Source organism: Vicia villosa, linkage group LG5, assembly GCF_029867415.1.
Source record: "Vicia villosa cultivar HV-30 ecotype Madison, WI linkage group LG5, Vvil1.0, whole genome shotgun sequence".
Lineage (NCBI taxonomy): Eukaryota > Viridiplantae > Streptophyta > Magnoliopsida > Fabales > Fabaceae > Vicia > Vicia villosa.
Genome location: NC_081184.1, coordinates 145,539,632 through 145,548,482, shown reverse-complemented (window position 1 = coordinate 145,548,482; position 8,851 = coordinate 145,539,632). Strand labels below are relative to the sequence as shown.

The 8,851-nt window shown below is 27.3% G+C and overlaps 1 pseudogene; it reads right to left on the bottom strand.

The window, feature by feature from the left end:
* Positions 1–5,802: 5,802 nt before the first annotated feature.
* Positions 5,803–8,233, bottom strand: LOC131605669 (protein FAR1-RELATED SEQUENCE 5-like; annotated as a pseudogene).
* Between the last annotated feature and the right edge of the window lie 618 nt (positions 8,234–8,851).

Genomic DNA, 8,851 nt, shown 5'->3' with positions numbered 1-8,851 from the left:
TCCTTGAGAAACAATAATGGAAAAGTAATAGTTGGTGATTCAATTATTTCTTAATTAACTTGGTTGTGGATCAATGTTAGAGTTGGTGATTCAATTATTTCTTTTGAGTGATTTAATCTTGTATGTCTCTCTATTTTTCTTTTTTTCGGTACAGTGTATGTCTTTTTACTTTAATCCAACAAGCACATTACATGTGTGTTGTATGAGTCTGGTTATGTATTTGATATGAGTACAATAGATATTGTCTTGTCTGTGCCATGGAGCACAAAAGTTTTTAGATTTGGTTATGTAGAGGGAATGAATTTAGTCTAACTAGGTATTTATAGACATGGTCCTCTTCTATAGAGATTAGTTCTAACCCTATAAAACTGACCACGGAACTCTTGATTTTGACTTAATATTGGAGTGAGTGGGGTGATTACCCATTTAATATAAGGGGTGCAGTTAACTCATAAGATTTGGAATATTTCAATAGACTAAGACAATTATGTTAATTCACTTAAAATATGTCTTGACACATAAGTGTATATATATATATATATATATATATATATATATATATATATATATATATATATATATATATATATATATATATATATATATATATATATATATATATATATATATATATATATATATATATATATATATATATATACCTTGTGTTCAATATCGACAGAGTGTATATCTTGTGTTTAATATAGGTAATTGTACAGATAAGTATTATCACAGAAAAAGTTTTGTCAGATTACATGACATTTTCATGATTTGGATAGTAGTGAGGGTTGCTAGATACCGCTCACTGCTTATTATGTTAAATGCGTGACTTGATATAATTGTCAACGTCGCGGAAACCTACAGGGTCACACACACAAGAACAGATTGATGTGAGATGGAGTAAATAAGGAACACCGTAAGGTACGTTGCACTTAAGTGAATTGTTACAGTACAATACCCTTAAGTAGAATACAGAATATGGTAAGATACCACACATTTAAGTGATATACGGTACACCAAAAGATATGGTGTTCGTGCACTTAAGTGAGTTTTTTAACTTATGGTGTTCGTGCACTTTATGGTTTAGGGTTTTACAGACCACACAAGTGTATCGCAATTTCCGTTAAGACTATTCCAGTCACTTTCGTTTTTTCTCTCCTTTTTTCAATCAATTTTCACCAAGTCCCAATTTATTCATACTTAGTGAATTTTGCATCTTTCTTTGACCTTTATGCTTCATATTTGCTCATCTTTGACTAATTTTATTCTGATTTATCTACGAAATTTATGTAGTGACTGAGTGTCATCAATAGTCTCTGAAAATTCAAGCACTCGCGAGAGGAGATCTACATAGAGAAGCCTTAGCTCGCCCAATACGAGTCAAACACACTCGCCCAAACTTGGTGACAAGTCTCCGTATTGGGCTTAGCCGCCCAAGGTAACTCCTCACATGATAAACGTGGGTGATAACTTGAGCACGTAGTGACCAACTTAAGAGAGACAGTTAATTTAGGAAATTGTTTCCTCCATGATTCTAGAAAGAACAAGCCTTCCCTTGATCATTTCTTTAATAATGGAGCTAGAGAAAACCCTCTCCATTAACTTGTTGCAACCTAGAGAACCTCTATAAATACATGAGTCTTAAGACTAAGAGAGAAATTTAATTTATTATACACACACCATATACATAGCTTCTTATCATTCATGTGAGTCTATTCTAGTACCACAAGAATCCTAAAAATCTGACATACACCACAAAGAGTTGATGTGTATTATACTTTTAACAAGTACACAAAATATACAATTTTAATATATTTTAAGATTGAATTTCTTTTTGAATAAAATTCATGTATGTGATTTATTTTATAATGATTAAAATGACCAATCGTGGATATTATATATTAGTTATCTAATACATAAAAATTAGATTATTGCTACCTAACTCTCAAATCATATTTCCAAAATTAAGTGTATGTTAAGCCAATATTTTTTTAGTAATTGTGAATTTAATGTGAGTGCATATTATTTATTCTATATAGTGCATATTGTTTATTCTATATCCTATTTATTTTTTATAATTTAAGTTATATTACATTTATATACGATATTTTTTATATTGGGTCTTGCTAACGAGTGCTCTCAGAGTACTCTTTAAGCATACTAAATCAAGAAAATATTATTAATAAAAGTCATGACTTCAATTTCAAATGCATTTTCAATGCATACACACATTTTTAAAAAAACTTATCACTTTAATTATTTAAAAAGTGTCTCAAGATCACTGGTTAGCATTTCCTTTTTATATTTTAAAAAGTGCCCCAACTGCATTCATCTGCTAAAAGAATCTTACACGACATATCCACCTTGCAAGCTTTACCTCCACGTGATGAAATGTAACGTGGAAGCAGGGAGGGTCAGAGCCAAAAAAAATTAGATGTGGGGGATATATATAGGGGTGGCAAAACGGGTCGTGGCCCGCCGGGCCGGCCCGCGCACCCGTCAAAAAATAGCGGGTTGGGTTGGGATTTTAGGCTCGCCGCTCGCCAAAACCCGCCGCCCCGCCAAAACCCGCCGCCCGCCATACCCGCCCTGCCAAAACCCGCCGCCTACCAAAGTCCGCCCCTCCTCCAAAACTCACTTTTTTTTAGTTAAATCTATTAATTGCAATTCTTGATGGTGTATTTTATACATTTATTTATAAATATATGTAATATTTTTTTAAGTAAATTTGTTGAAAAGTTGCTTTTATAAAAAATAGTTTTCATAAATAAGTGAAAAGTTTAATTAAGAGGTAAAAAAATCTATTAGTCTATTAAAAAAATATAAATAAAAATAGGCGGGTAAGCCCGCCGCCCGCCAACCCGCCATCTTGGCGGGACAGGTATGACTTTTATGTCTATTTTACTTGACGGGCATGCCCGTCCCACTCGTCATATACACCAATACTTACACCAAATACTATTTACCGTATTTATACGGTGAGCAGTGTTTTTTAAAATAAAATAATAATATTCATAAAAAATATTTTTATTTTTAAAATTACCGTGCGTACGGACGACACTATTCATGTACGGACGACTACTATTCATGTACGGACGAACTGTTAAGATTACTATTCATGAATAGTATTTTACAATAGTCACCAAATTTGGTTAATGCAGTGTAAAAACTTTATTAATGCAGTAATGAAGTTGGTTAATGCAACATCCAGGTATTAAAAATAATTTTTAGCAGTCACCAAACTTGGTTAATGCATTGTGAAAACTTGGTTAATACAGTAATAAAGTTGGTTAATGCAACATTCAGGTATTAAAAATAATTTTTAGTAGTCATCTCACCATGAACCAATTCAATGCTGAGTAAAAATAATTTTTAATACTTGGACGTACATTAGCGAACTTCATTACTGAATTAACCAAATTTTTACACTGCATTAACCAAGTTTGATGACTGCTAAAAATTATTCTTAATACCTTGATGTTGCATTAACCAACTTTATTACTGCATTAAAGGTTTACAAGTATATTTTAAAAATTCATTTATTTTTTAATATATTAAATTATTTGTACTTATTTTTTATTGTTAAAAGTTTTTAAAATTTTATATAGTGCATATTGTTTATTCTAATTGAATATATTAAAATTATATTTTAAAAATAAATATACCTTATATATTAAAGTATAAAATTCTATTTTTAATTTTTTTATAAAAAAACTTTTAACAATAAAAAATAACTACAAATAATTTAATTGTAAATAAAAAAATAAACAATAAAATGAAATTTGTTTTAAAATAAGTAGAATCTATTTTACAAAGATTCATGACGCATTGTAATTATAATATCGTGATAGTCTAGTACTATTAACACTCTATAATACTTATTCAAATAAAATATATATACAAATACTTACAAAATAACGCTAAAAATATATTAATATTATCCCTTAATTTAAATGAGTAGAATAAAACTATATTTCAATAAAATTAAAGAAAATAATGAGAAATTTGTTTCAAAATTAAAAGAAACTAATTAAAAATTAAAATAAAACTTTCGGATGAAAAAAATATTTTTCTTGTTGTGTTACTTAACCTAATTATAAATAATTATAATAATAATAATAAAATTAATTTTTTAAGAGTAGATCCATGTGTTATTTATTTTTAAAGGAAATTGAAAAAAAATCAAATTTTATTCATAAATAAGAATAAACTATATTTATCAAGAGTCATGCTATTTTTCATTAAAGTATATTTAATATATTTTTTTATAAAGTAACCAACTTTATTTTTTATTGTTAAAAGTTTTTAATATATTAAATTATTTGTACTTATTTTTTATTCTAAAAATTCATTTTATTCTTCAAAATATAATATATTACTTTAATATATAAAGTATATTTATTTTTAAAAAATAAATATTATTACTATAGTATTTTTTAATTTGTAGCGATGAAATGATAATAACTATAGAAAGATACATAATTTCAATATTTCATATATTCAAATTCAATTAAAGGTTTACAAGTATATGTATTATTTATTAATTTAATTAAATTTTAAAGACACCGGTAAACATTTTTATTGATAAAATAATTATAACCTAAAATATATAAATATGAATAAATAAATATAATATAATAGTTTCAATCAAAGTCTATAACTAGCAAGCCTTACAAATATATTTAATTATGTGCAATAGATATTAAAAATATAGTTCACTATTTTTTATATCAATAGATATTATATTTACATATCGTGTGTGATGAATTTTAGTTTTGGACAATTTAACATATAATATGTAAGAATGTAATATTAGTCGAGGCACATGCCCCCTTAATTTTATAGATAGCTCTGTCCCTGTGTGGAAGACTATTAGCAATCGAATTTAACACAAGAGAGTAGAGTCTCAACTAATATATCAATCATGTTGACTAAACTTTGTAACTTTTAGTAAGAGAGATTGTTTCATCAAGGGTCGCTATCTTGTGAAACAATACCAATGTGACCTATAAATAATTCATTCTAAATTCATAAAATAACAACACAAAAACGCAAATTTTCTAGAATAAATTCCAGACACTCTTCGCTACATTCGAGTTTTCGTTGGTCTTGCGCAGATTCGAAAAGGCTGAATTATCCTGGGTATTCCTACATAAAAACTCTAAGACAATTTGAGAGTACTTAAAATACTATAAAGAAAGTGTTTCGTACACGATTCTAGCCTCGATTCCATTTGATTGAAATTAATTTTTCTAACAGATGATATATATAAAAACAAGATAGATATTTGATCCCTCCTCTAAAAAACAGCTTTTGTAAAATATTTCCTTTTTCAATAGTGCTAATCATTCCATATACACACACAAAAAACACATTGCATTTAGATGGCTGGTGTCTTCTTATATCCTCCAAGAACCAGAAAAAAAACATTGCATTTATTTCCAAACAATTTCAATAGACAAATGTAGCAAATCACAACATACAATACAAAAAACTCACAGTATCGATGAACCAGATCAACTTGCCTCTTCTCACAAACAACATTTCTTTTGTGTAATACAAAACAAAAACAAAAAATGGTTGACTGCTCAGAGAAACGTCACAATTACATATATGTGATTCATGTAAATATCAAGTATAACTCATGGAAAAAGAGTTGATTAAGAAATACAATAGTGTTGTCATAAGACATTGAACCTTTGCTAATTTAACCTTATTAATGTATTGAAAGCAATGTATAGAATAATAATTAAATGATAAATTTGAAAAAATATTTTCTCCATTGAAAAGTAAAAATAACAGTCATTTTAAAATAAATTCTGGAAAAGAATGAAGTGTATCATTATCTGCAAGAAGTTCCTTATGCCTTTGTGCCTCTATTGCGGAATCAAATCGCATCCAAAATTCCACCAAGTTAAGGTTCTTGTTCAAGTAATTTTCAAAGAATAAATTTTCACTCTCTGATCTTGAGGTTGTTCTCGAAATTCCTGCCATTCTCCTAATATATCTTTAAAATAGACTGATATCCACATACTTCTAATATCAAACATTTGAGAAAGCCAACCATTCTCCTCTAATTTAAAATCACTAATAATACTATTCCATCTTGATTCAAATTCTTCAGGAGTCTCTGAATTTCAAACACATGACTTAAGACGATTATTAAAATCAATGTTGGCATTTAACGAAACGCCTACCTTTTCTGAAACTTTTTTTTAAAATATGCCACATGCAAAATCTATGTGAAGAACCATTAAATACCTTCTCTATTGCAATCTTCATAGTTGGGTCTTGAGCTGCAGGGCCGACCCAAACTGGTCAGAGGCCCAGTTCTATTGTAACAATAATGCCTATAATAAAATAAATTGGAAAAAAATAATTATATTGTAAACAGCATAAAACTATGAAAATTAAAAAAATCGTTTAAAAATATTTCCACAAATACAACTATAATAACTATGAAAATTAAAAAAAATTGTTTAAAAATATTTCCACAAATACAACTATAATATTTGTATCTTTTCGGTCGATAAAATTTCTCTATTTTTTTAAAAGTGTTGCTAACTCATAAAACCATGAGAAGACAATATACATGACAATACTAATTTTTTTAGAACAAAAGTTAAAATATTTGTTTTATTATCTTTTTTGGTCTAGTATGTTAACCACAAAGTTCATTTTGATCTCTAACTTAAAAAAGACTTATAATCCCTTAACTCCTCAAAACATATCATGTAAGATGATACATTTTAAATATTTAAAGGACCAATATAAATATTTTCTAAGTTAAAGAACAAAATGAATCATTGCGCCAACATACGAGACCAACAAAATATTAAACCAATAACATATTAAACTAATAAAAAAGTTATAAAATCTTATAAATAAAAATATTTTTATTTTAATAATTTATTATTTATTTAATCGTAATAACTTAATTTAAAATAATGGTGAAATGATCAACTTTTAAATATATTATTATAAATTAAAATGAAACAACATATATCTTCAAAAATATATAAGCTATTTCTATCAAAAAAGAAGAAAAAATTGACAAATAATAATATATATAATACTTCAAAATAAAATATATTTATAAAATTTAATAGTTATAGTGTTAATTCACAGTTTGCATTTAATATTTTAAACTTAAAAGATTTTATATATCTTAAACTATATGCAAAATGCAATCAATGTTGTCATACTACTTTCTTGTTATTGTCTCAAGTTTTAAAAGCTAGTAATGGAGTGTTAATTAACATGTATGAGGCCATGTGTTGAGGAGCTTGTTGCACCGGCACAGGGTCGGGCCTGTTGAGCTGTTATGATCAAAGTAGGTTTGTGCCCTTCCATTGCTTTCAAAAATGACTCAAACAACCACACAAATGAATAGACTTTTTCATCGGCTAAGAATGCAGCTCCAAAGGTTACATTCTGAAGATGATGATTTACACCTGTAAATAGTGCAAAAATCATACAATACTTGTTTGTATTGTATGTTGTGTCAAATGAAATCACAACTCTAAATAAAGAGTAATTTTTTCGACAAATACCATCAGCCCAAAATACATATTTCAGCCTACCTTCATCATCATCTACATAGTCATAGAAAAATGAATGGCTCATCTCACGTTTTCTCCTAAAATTATCAATAAACATACGTGCATCTGAGTCTTTGATCAATTCTTTCAAATCTCTTGAATAGTTTTGAAAATATCTTTGAGTGCATCCTATATTGTCATAACCCTCAACCTGCTCTTTCAATAATTGGTAAACTTTGAAAGTTTCCACGTTAGCTTTGTTACAAGAAAACAATAGTTTATTGTGAGCATTGTTAACACTCCTTGCTGATCTTAGGAGTTATTTCTTTCTAGGTGTAACTAATGCATGTGTATGACCTTTATAAAATTTTGCAACTTCATATCTACCATCTATTGTCCTCTTAAAAGCAATTTTTGCATTGCATTATTCCCTTGTCAATTTTATTTTTCTCACTTTAGACAAACTATTTTCACTAATAACCAATCCATGAAAGGTTACCGTTTTTTCTACTTTAAATCCTTCTTTTGAGCATAAAAAAACTTCCATTTCACCCCATTTTTATCACTTGTTTGAGATGAATTATGCACGCTAAATCCAACCGAATGGGCATACATTTTATAAAAGTTCTCTCCTTCTTCTAAAGAATGAAAAATATCTTACCAATTATAGGGTTGAATTCATCTTCACGCATAGGAATCTATTCTTCTGACTTGTTTTCTACATCATCTAAATTTTTTGATGCCGATGCTAAATCAACTCTTTCGTCACTCATTTCCATACAAATATTCCTATAATAAATAAAACATACATGTAAATAAAATAAAAATAACAACAAAAAATTCAAATTAATATGTATTTCAAAAGAGTAGATACTAATTTTTTTGAATATATATATTAAACGTATAGGAAACTATTTAATGCATATGAAACTATTAATATTTCAAAAGTAGTATATACTGAAAAAAATTATTAATAAATGTTGTTCCATTTCATATATATATATATATATATATATATATATATATATATATATATATATATATATATATATATATATATATATATATATATATATATATATATATATATATATATATATATATATATATAAAATAGTAGTAGAATATCACTAACATGGAAACAGTAAAGAAAACAGTAATATAACTAACATGGAAATATTACAGAAAATAGTAGATGGAGAGAAAGAGGAAACAAAGTTACCTAAATTGTTGAAGATTGGAACAAAATGAAAATAATGTTGCAGGTACTAGGCGAAGAGATGCAAGGCTTTAGAATGGAAGAGTAAAAG